The sequence below is a fragment of the Balaenoptera borealis genome, assembly GCF_965194805.1.
Source record: "Balaenoptera borealis genome assembly, chromosome: 11".
NCBI lineage: Eukaryota > Metazoa > Chordata > Mammalia > Artiodactyla > Balaenopteridae > Balaenoptera > Balaenoptera borealis.
Window position 1 is genome coordinate 71837311 of NC_138868.1, and position 13875 is coordinate 71851185.

The 13875-nt window shown below is 42.2% G+C and overlaps 1 pseudogene across 1 annotated transcript; it reads right to left on the minus strand.

Moving 5' to 3' along the window:
* Positions 1 to 10307: 10307 nt before the first annotated feature.
* LOC309605703 (lysine-specific demethylase 4D pseudogene) lies at positions 10308 to 13207 on the minus strand (annotated as a pseudogene). The gene has a single exon. The product of its transcript is annotated as a lysine-specific demethylase 4D pseudogene (transcript).
* Positions 13208 to 13875: the final 668 nt, after the last annotated feature.

Here is a 13875-nt window from a genome sequence, read left to right on the forward strand (position 1 = left end):
TGCGCTGAAATCATACTTTTTAAGAAAAATCTTCAACTAGATGTGAAATAATAGCTTGTTTTTACCTCAAGCTGGTTACTACTCTAAGTCTCTTACTTATATTACGTCAGTTGAGCTTCACAACCATCCTATTGTTGTGAGTACTGTTATTATGATGTCCAGAAGCAGCCCGCCGTGGTCACACGGTTTTATGAGCGCAGCCCTGGTGTTTGGACACAGGGTGTGTGCTGGGCCCCGCTGGCTCTCCCAGGAGCAGGGGCCTAGGAGTGCCGAGTCACTTGCCCGTCACCCTAGCAAAAGGCAGAGCTGGGCTTCCAGTCTCCATCTGCCCGACTCTACAGACTGAGCTCTTGGAAAGAAAAGTGAACGATGTATACAAATTGGGAGTCACAGTTCTTAGCACATTGTAGACCCTCATAATATGGTAACCACGTTTCCTGTCTCTAGCCTACTTGTTTTTACCTTTCTCCTAGAGTAGGCAGTGTGAACTGTAGACAAGCAGTTACAAGGGTGTCTTTATCCATTTGGGCTGCTAGCACAAGGTACCATAAACTGGGGGGATTGAACAACAGTTTTTTTTCACAGTTCTGGAGGCAGGAAGTCCAAGCCTAGGGTGCCAGCATGGTCAGCTTCTTGGTGAGGGGTCTGTTCCTGCTTTACAGACAGCCACCTTCTTGCTGCATCCTCACATGGTGAAGAGAATAATCATCTCTTTTTAGAAGGGCATTAATCTCATTCATGAGGGGTCCACCCTCATGATCTAAAGACTTCCCAATGGCCCCACCTGCAAATCCCTAATTGGAGATTAATGTGCCAACATATGAATTTTAGGAGGACACATTCGGTCCATAGCAAGGAGGGAGAGAGTGGGAAAACTGAATGGAACACCAGAAATGGAATTGAAATGCCCCGGCTCCTTAAAGGAGCCAAGGAATGTCAATGTCATGGGCGGAGGAAGGGAGAGATTTGACAGTAAGCCACACTCACTTCCCAGAGTGAAGCAGCCAGTGGGGTCATTCAAAGCCAGTCCCGTCCCCCTGCAGCCCTGGTAAGAAAGGAATGCCTGGAGCAGACCTCATTCTCCCAAAAAGCTGACCTGTGCCCATTTGTCAGGTACGATTGAGAAAAGTGAACAAGAGAGCTGCCATGAGCCCGAGAACAGACTGAAACACATCTGAGAACCCCAAGAGGCTTTGGCCCTGAACTTGAGACTGACTGTTCCCAGTACAAGATAACTTCTTCAGAGGCTCTGAAACCAGCAGTTTGGGGGAGAGCCTGGCTATGGTTATGGTAGCTGGGAAGAAGCTGTGGCGTGGTGAAACTGCCTAATTGCCTGTCTGTCTCCAAGCAGATCATAAACTTCATATTATGTTCCCTTAGCATGTAGTACTAGACTGGCACGGTGAGGGGGCTTAACAATATTTGTTGCGTCAATGAATGAAGGTCTCATATTGGAAAAGAGAAACAGAGTTTATTCTCATACACTGTTGGTGGGAATGTAAATTGATACAGCCACTATGGAGAACAGTTTGGAGGTTCCTTAAAAAACAAAAAAAGCACTACCATACGACCCAGCAATCCCACTACTGGGCATATACCCTGAGAAAACCATAATTCAAAAAAGAGTCATGTACCAAAATGTTCATTGCAGCTCTATTTACAATAGCCAGGACATGGAAGCAGCCGAAATGTCCATCAACAGATGAATGGATAAAGAAGATGTGGCACATATATACAATGGAATATTACTCAGCCATAGAAAGGAATGAAACTGAGTGATTTGTAGTGAGGTGGATGGACCTAGAGACTGTCATACAGAGTGAAGTAAGTCAGAAAGAGATAAACAAATACCGTATGCTAAAACATATATATGGAATCTAAAAAAAAAAAAAATGCTCATGAAGAACCTAGGGGCAAGATGGGAATAAAGATGCACACCTACTAGAGAATGGACTTGAGGATATGTAGAGGGGGAAGGGTAAGCTGGGACAAAGTGAGAGAGTGGCATGGACATATATACACTACCAAATGTCAAATAGATAGCTAGTGGGCAGCAGCCGCATAGCACAGTGAGATCAGCTCGGAGCTTTGTGACCACCTAGAGGGGTGGGATAGGGAGGGTGGGAGGGAGGGAGACGCAAGACGGAATAGATATGGGGACATATGTATACGTATAACTGATTCACTTTGTTAGAAAGCAGAAACTAACACACCATTGTAAAGCAATTATACTCCAATAAAGATGTTAAAAATTAAAAAAGAAATAGAGGGTTCAACCAAGTTTCTAGACACTGATTATCATACAAAATCTATCGATCCCGTACACCAGTTAACAATCAATTATACAGTGAAAGAGTAAAAAGGTTTTAATCCCTTTAATAACAGAAATACATGGCCCCAATGAAGAAATCTAAAAATGATATGCATGCAATGCTTGTACTTTAAATGCATAAATAAATGAAAATTTTACCAGGGAAAAAAAGTTGCTTTCTGATATAAAATGTCATCCTTTTCATCTTTATGCTTTCAAGGCAAAAAAAAAAGGCCGAAAAAGTGCTTGCCTTCTGCTAGTCTAAAATCTTAATTCCAAATGATGATACACTAGGACCCAGAAAATGGTTTCCTTGAAGGATTCAGCCTCTGAATGAAACAGGCTGTGCTCAAAGTCTGACTATATATGTCCCACAGCAATTTCAATTCGATCAGTACCACCCCAATTCGAATACCCTCATATCCAATCAAAATCTCTAATTTGATCCCACATAATTTTCAAGTCCCTTCCAATTGACACACTCCTTACTCAGTTCTAGAAACCCTCTCATTCCCATTAGATTGCAATTCACTCAATGAGGTGTTTTTTCCTGAAAATCTGTGTGATTTTTCCCAAGAAAATACTAAGAAAATAATTAACTTCACAAGTTGGAAAAAAGTTTAAAAAGAAAAACTCAAGGAAAGGATATCCCAATGTATAGTTCCCTCTCTCTCGCTCTCTCGCTCTCTCTCTACGCATAAATAGTGTCATATTTTAAAACTTCTGGTAGGAAAATAACTCTTTTGCTCAGAAGCACAAATTACAGAAATAAAGTGACCTACCTTCTACCAACAAAATCCTGATTCCAGTTGGAGATATTCAAGGACCCAGAGAGAGAGACAGTGTTCTCTGGGCAGCTGGCCTCCAAATGCAGACCCATGTCCTGATGGCTCTGGCTTTCTAACTGGGCAAAGGTATAATTTGATCAGCACCAATCAACAGTAATTGCTCTGGTTGGTCAGCCCACTTTGTCTGCGCCCTTTTGATTTTTTAAACCAATCTTACAGCAAACTAAGAGGTTGAAAATAAAAGGCGTGCGAAAGTCAAACCAAGCAAATATTAAACAAAAGAAACCTGGTCTAGCGGCAATTGATATCAAATGTATTTATAAGGTCAAAGAAGGAAAGCTTATGGTTATCAAAAAGAAAAACTCATGGCAAAGATTACAATGATGCACTTTACACACCTAGACACATAGCACTGAGACATAGAACACAAAGACTGAGAATTATAAGGTAAAACTGACATATTTGCAATCATGGTGGGAGGTTTTTTTTTTCAAACACCTTTCTCCCAGAAACTGATAGACGTGGAGAGAAGAAAAGTAATAATGTTATAAAAGTTTAAACAATAAATTTAACAACTTTGATTATATTACCTGCAGCAACCACATAGCAAAATGCTTTTCAACACATATAAAACATTTACAAAAATTTACCACTAGAAGACCACATAATAAATCTCAATAAAAATTCCATAGAATCAACATATTGAGTACCATCTTGATCAATCTTTTATTTCAATCATGAAATAAAATTGAAAGTCAATAATCAAGAAACTGAACACAACCGTATTTATATAAAAATGAATATCCACATAACATCTACAACAATATCCATATAATAGCTTGAAATCTATTGATTTTTATGTTGTACGCAAGTAGTTTGTAAAACCTAAACCAGAATACCTCAGAACTATTTGAAAGAAAAAAAAGATAAAAATGATAGAACAATTCAAAAAACAAAAGGGAGAACAGCCATATACAAAAATACAAATGATTAATAAAACAGAAGTCTGTTACTTAAAAAATAAAATAAAGAAAGAACTGGTTGATAAATTATGTAGTCCTCCCTGCTAAAGGAAGGGAGTGCTCCCTTAGCGTGAGAAGCAGGTGCAGAGTGGCAAGTGGGGATGGCAGTCGGGGAGGGGCAGTGATTTTATAGAGGAGGACCCTGCCAAACACCATTTTAACCAGGTCAACATCAAGAGTCATAAACTGGGAATTCCCTGGCCGTCCAGTGGTTAGGACTCCACGCTTTCACTGCCTAGGGCCCAGGTTCGATCCCTGGCCAGGGAACTAAGATCCCACAAACTATGAGGCGTGGCCAAAAAAAAAAAAGCCATAAATTACTTTGATAGTATATGTCCTTGATATGATGTGATTAAAATGTGATAAAATTCCCTCTGTACTCTTCCTCCTAAAATATACAGAAACCCAAGATAATCATAAGAAAAGCATCAAATTCCACTAGGGGGGCATCCTACAATATACCTGACCAGTATTTTCCCAAACTGTCAGGTTTCTATACAAACTTTTGGTCAAAAACAAGGAAAGTCTGAGAATCTGTTACAGCCAAGAGAAACCTAAGGAGACATGAAAACTAAATGTAATTTGATGTTTTAGATGAGATCTTGGAACAGAAAAAGGACGTTGGGTAAAAGGTGAGGAAATCTGAACCAATGAGAGCCTTTAGTAGACAATAATATATTGACATTGGTTTATTAATTGTAATCAATATATCATGGGAATTAAGAAGTTACTAATAGGGGGACATGTGAGTGGGGTCGGGTCACTACTCCCTGATCCACGTGCTCAATGTTTTGTAAGTCTAAAACTGTCCAAAAACTTACGTATTACTAAGTATAATATTGTAAATAAGAAATAAACAGGAGAAGGCATCAATAAACAATATTAGAATGAAAAAAATTAGAAACATCATCTGGGTTTTGGAAACAGTCTACAATACAACACACTATAAACCAAATGATTCTATGAACCACTATGTGACAATTTTTTAGAGCACTTTTAAAAATATTTTAAATTATGAAATATAAAGTGTTCACAGAAATCTGTAGAGCATATATGTACACTTCAACAAATAACTACAGAGTGAACAGAAGTGGAGCCACTACCCAGGTCAAGAAATGCAACATTGCCAGGCACCTGGCTGCCTGACTTGTGCTCTTTGTCCCAGATTACAGCCCCTTCTGCCTCCTACACTGACCTTATCCTAACTATTCACATAGTAATTTTGGTAAACATTATAAAATTAAAACTCTGTCCATTTTTGAAAACTTTATATAACCTTGAAGAAACACAATTGTATTTATGTACTTTAGTGTATTTTTGGTGTATTTTTTCATCATTTACGCCATTGCATGCAGCTGGACTTTTCTGTTTCAGGGCTGTATTCAACCATATAAACTTTCTACTGTTGGTGGGGCTTTGGGTTGTTTCCACTTTTGGCCTCTTACAAACAGCGTCGCTCTGAAAATTCTCTGACGCCTATACTGGCCATAGAATATGTAAACTTCAACTTGCCAAATGTTTTCAACACATTTTACCAGTTTACACACTAGCTGCATGCAAGGGTGCTCATCGCCCTTCAGTTTTGCAGACCTTTGGTGATTTTCTGCATTGTTAGTTTTAGCCGATCAGGTGAGGGAACAGGGGTACCTCATAATGATTTGCATTTACTTGGTTACTAATAGGGGTGAACCCATTTTTCTGATGATTATTGGTTGATTGGGGGTGCTCCTTCAGGAAGTGCCTCATCAAGTATTTTGTCCATTTTTCTGCTGGGTTGTCTGTCTTGGTAGTAGTTTTATGTTCTGCTTATTAGTTCTTTACTGGGTATGAGTAACACGATATCTGTTCTCACTCTTTAATTTGTCTTTTCACTCTCTTTTTCATTTCCTTTGATCCACAGAAGTTTCTCTGTACCTCTAACAGAACAAATATTATTAAAAATAGCTAATATACGGTGACTATCTAATGCCAGACACTGTTCAATGCACTCTGCATAGAATAATTTATTTCTGCCTTATCTTCATAATGACCCTATAAGGGAAATCCTAGGAACCCTATTTCTCATATGAGGAAACCGCATCAAGGAGATATTAAGAAACTTGCTCAAGCTGACAGATCTAGTAAGTAGGGAAGTATTCAAACAAGAATCTCCAAGATGATTCCTTAAAAGAAGAACAAAGAGGGCTGATTTCTCCTCTACCGATCTGTGGTATTTGAGCTGCAATGGACAAATGTATCTGCATACAGAATAGAGAGGCCAGACACAGACACATGGATATGTGGGAGTGTGCCTATGATGGAGGTAGCGTAGCAAACCAATGGGGAAGGATGGGCTATTCAATATGTGGTAGTGGCATTGGCACTATTTTGGGGGGTGGAATTGGAGCTTGACCTCATACCACTTACATAAATAAATTTGAGGTGCATTACAGACAGATACAACACAGAATTTTAAGACAAAATATTGAAGAATGTTTTTATGAACTCAGGGTGGAACAATGGCATATAAAACCAAAAGCACCATGATGGGAGTGATTGATATATTTAAATGATTCCAAACTAATGACTGTGATGGTTAATTTCACATGTAGACTGGGCTAAGAGATGCCCAGATAGCTGGTAAAGCGTCACTTCTGTATGTTCTGCATGGCTCTTCAGTGAAGAGATTAGCACTTGCATCAGTAGACTGAGTAAAGGGCGCCTTCACCACTGCAGGCGGGAGCACCCAAACCACTGAGAGCCCAAATTCAACAAAAGAGCAGAGTAAGGGTGAACTTACTCTCTCTGCTTGAGCAGATGCATCCGTCTTCTCTTGCTTTGGGACATCTGACATGGGCACTCCTGGTTCCCAGGCTTTCGAACCCAGACTCAACCATATTCCCCGTTCTCCATCTTGCAGACGGCCCACCTGACAGATCGTGGGATTCCTCAGGCTCCATAGCCAGATGAATGAGCTCCTCTACTAAGAGCTGTACACATACCTCCTATCGGTTCTATTACTCTGCAGAACCCTCACTCATACTAGGACGTAACAAATTAAAGGAAATTACAGTCTAGGAGAAGTTTGTCATCATACAGGAAATAGACAATGAATTAGTATCCTGAATATCACATAACTTCTACATAACAACAACAAAAAATAGTCAAACCAAAAAAAGTAGGCAGAGCTTTAGAATAGGTAATTCAGAAAAGAGGAAATCCAAATGGCCAATAAATACAAGAAGATGTGCATGATCACTAGCAATCAGAGAAGCTATTCTCTGCCCATTTTGATTAGGTCTGACAATATAAAAAAGTGGGTCAAGATATGGAGAAACCAGAACTCTTGCACACTGCCAATAGAGCTGGAAATTGGAGGGCAAGGTGGCTTTTCCTAAAAAGTTAAAAGTGAACATAAATACAACCCAGAAATCCTATATACAAAGCTGTTCTGTGAAGCATACTTTGAAATAACAAAGATTTGCAAATAACCCTATTGTCCATCAGCACCAGAGCGAATAAAATAAAATAAATTACACAGATCTAGTGGACTTCGTTGAACTAACTAGGGACTATAGATAGGAAAGTCTTTAGATCTTGATACTGTAATATTGACTTTTTTAAAAGGTGATGGTGGGGGTATGTTGTTTAAACCACACAACATACTCCTTTCCGTTTCGTAGCCTTTTGTCTCCAAACTTGATGAATATACACTGGACTCGTGATTGTTATTTCTCAGAAGTGGAGAGAGGCCTAGGAGAGATCGTGGCAGTGAGAACAAAGGTGGCTCTATCCTTGCCTTTATTTAACTGTCATTGTCAATGTCCCTTGCTTTTCCAAGATTAAGTATAGCAACAACTTACTGGACATGGAAGAACAGCTGGATCTGGGCATCTTTTCTTGAGAAGAGTGGTCCAGATTGTGAGTATCCAAATTGAGTGTGTCACTTGCCTTGAAATAAAATAGAATTTTTAATAGAATTGCTTGATGAACCCCCTTCATTACCACCCTCAGCTCCTGATCCTTTCAAGAAGACTAATTTTTTTATAATGGAAATATAGTTGATTTGCAATATTTTGTTAGTTGCAGGTGTACAGAAAAGTGATTGTTATATACATATTTTTTCAGATTATTTTTCATAATAGCTTATTATAAGATATTGAATACACTTCCCTGTGCTATATAGCAAATCCTTGTGGGTTTTTTGTTTTGTTTTTGTTTGTTTTGGTTTTTTTTTTACAAATCCTTATTGCTTATCTGTTTTCTGTACAATAGTGTGTATCTGTTAATCCCATACACCTAATTTATCCCTCCCCTGCTCCTTTTCCCCTTAGCTAACCACGAGTTTGTTTTCTATGTCTTTGAGTCTGTTTCTGTTTTGTATATAGATTCACTTGTATTGTTTTTTAGATTACACAGGTAAGTGATATATTTGTCTTTTTCTGTCTTACTTCACTTAGTATGACATTCTCTAGGTCCATCTATGCTGCTGCAAGTGGCAATATATCATCTTTTTGTGGCTGAGTAATATTCCATGGTATGTATATACCACTTCTTCTTAAACCAATCATCTGTTGATGGCCCTTGGTGTGTTTCCATGTCTTGGCTATTGTAAATAGGGCTGCTGTGAACACTGGGGTGCATGTATCTTTTTGTATTAGAGTTTTCGTCTTTTCCGGATATATGCCTAGTAATGGGATTGTTGGATCATATGGTAGCTCTATTTTTAGTTTTTTTAAGCAACCTCCATACAGTTTTCCATAGTGGCTGAACCAATTTGCATTCCCACCGAAAGTGTAAGAGGGTTCCCTTTCATCCACACCCTCTCCAGCATTTATTATTTGTAGACTTTTTGACGATGGCCATTCTGACAGGTGTGAAGTGACACCTCTCTGTGGTTTTGATTTGCATTTCTCTAATAATTAGCGATGTTGAGCATCTTTTCATGGGTCTGTTGGCCATTTGTATATCTTCTTTTGAGAAATGCCTCCTTAGGTCAAGAAGACTAATTTAGGAACCAGTATACTGGTAAACCTAAACTGTATTTTTAACATTGCTACTCTTTATTAGGCAAAGGAAATTTTGTTTCAAGTATAAAAGTGAGTGAAAAACATAAGGAGTATAGTGGAAGAAATATTCTCTGAAATTTATTTTTGTTTCTTGGCCTTCAAAACCCCCAATTTTGTTATCCTAGGCTATTTGGAGCGTGTATCTGCCGGGAAGAGATTGTGATATCCCTGAAATATAACAAGGAAAATTTCAGTTTCTAAAATTTAAAATGGCAATATGAGCCAGGCTACTGTCTTCACAGAGACTTTTCAGAGTTCCCTTATTTCTCTGCACTGCCATATCCACAACTGACCTAAATGAAAGGACCAAAAGCCCTCAAGATCTCAGTTCCTTATCACATGAAAGTTTACTCCTTGCTCATATGAGATCTACTATGGTCCACTTGCTCTCCAGGGCTGCTGCCTTCCCAGTAATTCCAGTCTGCTTCCATCATGCGGTTCCACCCTCTCAATACAGGGCTTAATCATCTTTCCAGCCAAGCATCTCACTGCCATCCTCCACTGAGGATCCTGAGTTCAGTCTCTCAGCTTCAGTTTTCCACAGAATATACTACCACACAGTTGCCTAGCTGCATGGTGACAGGGATGAGATGTGGGCTTTTGCTACTCCTCAATCAGAACTTCAAACAAGTCTAACTTTTTCATTACTCCTGCCTTTAGTTTTACATGGTGCTTCAAATTCCAGAATCTTACTGAACTTCTGTAGGGGAGAGCTGGAGGGAAGAGAGATGTGGTTTGATTCTCTGAAGTGTTTCCTTCTGCATCAAACTATCATTTTCAATTTCCAAAATTGATTCTGAGTTTGGCCACTTCTGTGCATCTTCAACACTATGGCCTAAGTCAGTAACCATCAATTCTCACCTGCATTACTTAGGTGTTCTAACTAACTACTTCTCCTGCCCCCAAGGGGTCCACAGAACAATTAAGGTGATTAGTTAGATATGTAAAGTATATCATGTCAAGTGCTGTTTTAAACTTCCAATGCCTTCTCATTTCAAGTTGAAAAAAACTCAAATATTTCACATGAGCTACAAGGTCCTGCATACCCTGGACCCTGCCTCTCCCTTCTCAGTGCCCCAGACACAAATGAGCTTCCTCTCTATCCACACAAGAACACCAAGCTCTATGTCAGGGCTGTTACACTTGCTGTTTCATCCTAGTGGAAATCAGCTCTGGACCTTCCTTCTTGTCATTTGGGACTCAGAAAGGTCTCCTGCTCTATGAAGTATTCCCTGCCCACCGGAACCACACTGCCCATTCTGCACTAGCATCCCATCCCCTTTAATCTCTTCACAGAACATATGCCCACTTGAAATTGTCTTGTTCCTTTATTTGTGGATTTGTTTCTTGGGATGTATCAATGACCTAACCATGTGAAATATACATACAGCATTGAGAAGGCAGTGGAGACTTGCAGAGAAGATTTTCACATGCTGGCACTTTTTGTCCTCTGTTTGCTCATCTCTCCTAGCAACTTGGATCAGCCAAGTGCCAGGTGATTTCCACCAAGTCATCCTTCAGATAGGCCTGCAAACAAAACCCCCCAACCCAGCCAGCCAGCTGGAACCCAACAATCAACCCCAAACTCACTCACCAACATCACACAAGGCAACAAGCTCAGAAAAATAAGTTTTGCTTGAAATGTTTTGATATAATTATTAAGAAAAGTGCAGAAAAAACGACCACCTCTCCGTTGACTGACTGAACAACCCAGAAAATAAAGTCAGATTTTAACATTCTGGTTACTTTTAATATATTTAATAAACTCAGATTTTAACATTCTAGTTACCATACTGGCAGAGAACATATTTTCAATACATCAAAGACTCAGAAAGATTATCAATTATTATCTTAGTCTCTACTGACCTAATTGGTCAAAAGGACCTAATTTGGCAAGAAAAGTGGGAAGAGAAGGGGGAAGAGGAAAAGGAGAGAGACTGGAGAGTAATCAAAGCCCAGGGTTCTTTAGAAGTTCAGCAGCGTCCAGAGCTGGCCCACAGGATGGGAGTGTGAGGTAGATTGGGCTCTGGCGACCTCAGCAGGATCTAGTTCCCAGAGCCACTAGAGTGTCCAGTGCATGAAACCTCAGTTTGTGACACAGGAGTTAGCGGTGTCCAAGCATTCCAGGGTCTGGAAGGAAGAACAAACTTTGGAGAATTTGGTAAACACCACAGACCCAGCACGTCCAGCGGCAGCACAGGAGGCACTCTCACGCAAGACTAGTGACCTGCAAATACCCAAAGCTCTGAAATGTAAATATGACCAGTCTCAAAGGATCCCCACGCAGGAGCAGTGGGGTAGAAAGGCATCCCCTGGGCTTAGGGGACGGGGCCACAACCACAGCCAGAAGCCGTGGCGGGATGCTGGAGCCCAGGGCTGAGCGGGGCGGCGCTGTCCGGCGAGGGTGCCTCCACAGGCAGGGGCGGAGCCTCTGGGTCCTGATCTGTGTCTAACGAAAGCCTCCTCTTAGCCCTGGGGGGAGCAGCTGGCTCCTGAGGGCCCTGTTCCCAAGGACGACGACGAGGGCCACATCTTCCAGCTGGGTGGCGATCCGGGGCGGATGGACCTGGGGTCGGCGGCTGGGTCGGGCCGGGCTCGCCGGAGGTGCTGGTGGCCGCAGCCCCGAACTGGGCGGCAGAGCAAGAACCCCGGGCCGGCGAGGGGCGCCGGCACCCAGCACGCACAGGGACTCGGTGGCTGGTCCCAGCGCCCGCGGCTACAGCCCTACGGGGGCGCAGAGCGCGGAGGGGCAGGTGGTGCCTCTGGCCGAGAGCGGCTCCCAGGGACGCGCGGACCTCCCTCCAGGCGTTCAGGACCTGGCTGTCGGGCGCCGTGGGCTGCGTGTGGTCCACCACGGTCCGCTCCTGCCCGCGTTTCCACAGCTCGTAGCGCTCCGGTTGCAGGATGCGCACGAAGGCGTCCATGGAGAAGGCGACCCGGGCCTCCCCGCAGCTGCACTGCGAGGCCGCTTTGCCATAATCGATCCAGCGCGGGCAGGCGAAATTGATGGCTTCCGCGCAGTTGAAGCCATGGTTGAAGCCAGAGTGGTAGCCATAGGGAAAGGTCACGATGAACTCCCCAGCCTCCTGAGTGACCCGATCGAAGGGGATGCCGTTGTCCTTGAGGACCGTGGGCGAGATGAGAGCCACCTTGTGCCGCAGGAAGGCCTCACAGCCCCGCGCGCTGCCCGGGAAAAGCTGCCTGGCCAGGCGTTCCAGGCGCCGGCCGTGCTCCGGGGGCACCGCGTACCAAGTCTTGGGCTCCCCGAAGTGCAGGTAGTTGATGCTGTAAAGGTCCATGTCCTCCGTGTGCCAGGCGAAGGCGGTCTTCCACATGCCGAAGTACAGGTAGGGGGTGTTGACGCCCTCGATGACCACTCCGCACTCCTGCTCCAGCAGGTCCTGAATGGTTCCCAGGTGTCCAAGGTTCCACTGCTCCGCGTTTTGATCGAATAAGGAGCCACTCACGTCCGCACCATATACTGGTGAATCATAGAGGCGTGTTTTCCAATATTTTCGCTCCAGGTCCTTAAAATCAAAGTGTGGTGGAGTCCGGTATTTTTCACTATTTGCTAAGTGGTGGTACTCACCCACGGTCATGGCTTTCTTCTTTTTGTGGTATTGAGTAAACACACCTGCCTGCCCAGAAGTCACCTGCTGGAGGGGAGCGGCTATTAAGATGTCATTGATATCATCATAGGTCTGTCTGGCTTTCCAGTCCTTGGGTGGAATGATCTTCGCCACGCCTGCTCGGTGTGCACCTTGGGATTCCATATAAGCAATGTATTTATCGAAATCATTAAACTCTTCTCTGGTTGGATGAAATACCATTATTCTACAACTTGGGTTCTGGGCCCAGTTGGACTTAGACTTCATAGCTTTCATTAATAAGCGGGAAACTCCCAAGTTCTGATGTATGTTCTGGGCAGGTGAGGATGCTGGAAAACACTACTTTTTCAAAAATGGGTTGGAGTATATCAGCAGGAGCCCGCAGTAGACTTTAATGCAATGAGTTGATAATATTTCTTAGGCTTGCTGATTCTCCAGGGGATTCCACGCTGGGCAGAAGCCTTGCTCAGGACTGATGCCGGCTGAGCCTGCAAGTCTGTGATGTCCTTGGTTGACACTTGGCTCTGTCCTCTTGAGATCTAGTGAATCACCCAGCCCTGGCTGGGTATCCCAAATGCAGGGTCTTCAGGGCAGAATTGAAAGCAAAACCTAAAAAGAAAAAGAATAGAGACAGGTTGAAAACTGATGGTTGGAAATAGTTACAAGGGAACTACAAAGAAAACACCACCATGGACTTTAATTGCATATTCCAATAAAGGCGAAAATTTCATAAGTTTGACAATACAAGAAATGGTGTTGTTGTGAACAATGGAAATTCTTGTACTCTAGTAAGGAGAACGGAAATCATTACATTCACTTTGAAAACCTATTTGGACAGTATCCACTAAAATTGAACTTACCCATGTGCTATGATTCATGCCTAGGATATGTGTATGTCTGTGCAATGAAAGTCAAGTCCAAGAATGTTCAGAACAACATGATTTCAGTAGTCAAACACTGGAAACAACTCAAATGCCAGTCAACATTAGAATGGATAAGTACATTGTAGTATATTCATACAATGGAATACAATACAGGAATGAGATCAACAAAAACTACATGAAAATAAAAGAATAATTCTATAAACATAATACTGAG